The sequence below is a fragment of the Tasmannia lanceolata genome, unplaced genomic scaffold, assembly GCF_043159265.1.
Source record: "Tasmannia lanceolata isolate RefF3 unplaced genomic scaffold, GAP_Taslan_0.1 ptg000127l, whole genome shotgun sequence".
In the NCBI taxonomy this organism is placed as follows: domain Eukaryota; kingdom Viridiplantae; phylum Streptophyta; class Magnoliopsida; order Canellales; family Winteraceae; genus Tasmannia; species Tasmannia lanceolata.
The window spans coordinates 25001-27500 of record NW_027518803.1 but is presented as its reverse complement, the minus strand read 5'-3'; positions in this window follow the sequence as shown (position 1 = coordinate 27500).

The window sequence follows — 2500 nt, the reverse complement described above, 5'->3', positions numbered from 1 at the left end:
ATGGTTGGTTCCAAAGACAAAAGGCCGTGCAAGGCCACCGCACCGCGGATGATTTTGCTCGTGCTGGCGCCGTTGTGTGGCCAAAGAACATGCGCGAATGCTCGTGTCGGAAGGGTTGGTGTCCTGGCCCCGCGGGTGTCACGAATGCTCGGTTGCGAAGACCATGGGACCAGAGCCATGGCACGTCGGATGATGGCTCCAGCTGGCGCCCCGGCACTTTCTGTGGCATTGATGCTCGGTTTCAAAGACAAACGTGCGCAGGGCCAGGGGACCGCGGATGACTGCTCGTGCTGGCCCCGTTGGGCGGCATTGATGGTCGGTTGCAAAGAAAATGCGCGATTGCTCGTGTCGGGGCCTGGCAAGCCAAGGCCAAGCGAGCCATGGCAACGCGGATGATGGCTCGCTAGTGCTGGCGCCGTGCACAGTGGCCTCGCACACTCGCCCTGCACGCTTCCCTTGCACGCAGCCTTGCACACTAGCCTCGCATGCGAGCCTTGCACCCTAGCCATGCAAACTAGCCTTGCACGGTAGCCATGCACACAAGCCGTGCACATTAGCCATGCGCACAAGCCCCGCACACTAGCCTTGCGCACAACCCTTGCACACAAGCCATGCACTCGAGCAATGCACACAAGCCTTGCACTCAAGCAATGCACACAAGCCCTGGACACTAGCCTTGCACACGGGCCTGGCACACAAGCCTTGGGCACTAGCCTTGCGCACTAGCGTTCCACATGAGCCTTGCACACTAGCCTTGGACACTAGCCTTGCACACAGGCCTTGCACACTAGGCATGCTTGGGCGAGCTGATCCCGCATCAAGTCGACGGGTCTAGGCATTCTTGGGCGCAGATCCCGCATCGTCTCGTCGCGTCTGGGCGCAAACACGTCGCGTCTCGTTGCGTCTTCAGAAGTCGTCGCTAACAGCACCTTTGGTTGCCACTGGTGGTTAGGCTGGTTGGTTGCGCAAACCCTATAGGAGGGTGGCATGCTGGTGGGCGTTTTTGCCCGGATAGGCACTAGAATGTGCAGATTTTGGGCGTTTTTGCCTGGATAGGCTAAGGAATGGGCATGCTTTGGGCGTTTTTGCCCGGATAGGCACCGGAATGCTTGGCCTTGGCTTGTCCTAGCAAGGCATTGCTGGGTTGGGCTCCCTTGGCCTTTTGGGCGCCTTGGACGATGTCTTGCGAAGACCATGGGCACAAGGCCATGGCATATGGTGAGGAAAGGACCACGGTTGCCAAGGTTAGGCACCGGAATGCTTGGCCTTGGCTTGCCCTAGCAGGGCATTGCTGGGTTGGGCTCCCTTGGCCTTTTGGGCGCCTTGGACGATGTCTTGCGAAGACCATGGGCACAAGGCCATGGCATATGGTGAGGAAAGGACCACGGTTGCCAAGGTTAGGCACCGGAATGCTTGGCCTTGGCTTGCCAAAGCAGGGCATTGCTGGGTTGGGCTCCCTTGGCCTTCCGGGCGCCTTGGACACTGTCTTGGGAAGACCATGGGCACAAGGCCATGGCATATGGTGGGGAATGGACCACGGTTGCCAAGGCTAGGCATATAGAGAGGAATCGCATTTTTGCCCGGATAGGCACCGGAATGCTTGGCCTTGGCTTGCCATAGCAGGGCATTGCTGGGTTGGGCTCCCTTGGCCTTCCGGGGGCCTTGGACGCTGTCTTGGGAAGACCATGGGCACAAGGCCATGGCATATAGTGAGGAATGGACCACGGTTGGCAAGGCTAGGCATATAGAGAGGAATGGACCACGGTTGCCAAGGTTGCGCAAGTTTTGGGCATTTTTTGCCCGGATATGCCCAAGTATGCCCCGATAGGCCCGTTACGCCCCGGTATGAACGCGTATGCCCGGATAGACTCGGTATGCCTTGGGATACATGCGTATGCCCCGATAGGCTTGGTACGCCCCGATATGCGCACGTGTGCCCCAGTAGGGCTCGGTATGCCCCGGTATGTACGCGTGTGCCCCGATAGGCCCGGTATGCCCCGATATGCACACGTGTGCCCCAATAGGGGTCGGTATGCCCCGGTAGGTACGCGTGTGCCCCGTAATGCACGTTTCGCAGATCTCCCCGCATGTCCCGCCCCTATATGTAATACTTACTTACTTACTTACTTTCTTTCTTGCTTGCTTGCTTGCTTGCAATGGTTGGGAGTGCCCGGCATGCCCCGCTGCAGAGACCAAGGGCGCAATGACTTGGCACCGCGGATGCCGGGACTCCGGCACTTCCCGTGGCACTGATGGTTGGTTCCAAAGACAAAAGGCCGTGCAAGGCCACCGCACCGCGGATGATTTTGCTCGTGCTGGCGCCGTTGTGTGGCCAAAGAACATGCGCGAATGCTCGTGTCGGAAGGGTTGGTGTCCTGGCCCCGCGGGTGTCACGAATGCTCGGTTGCGAAGACCATGGGACCAGAGCCATGGCACGTCGGATGATGGCTCCAGCTGGCGCCCCGGCACTTTCTGTGGCATTGATGCTCGGTTTCAAAGA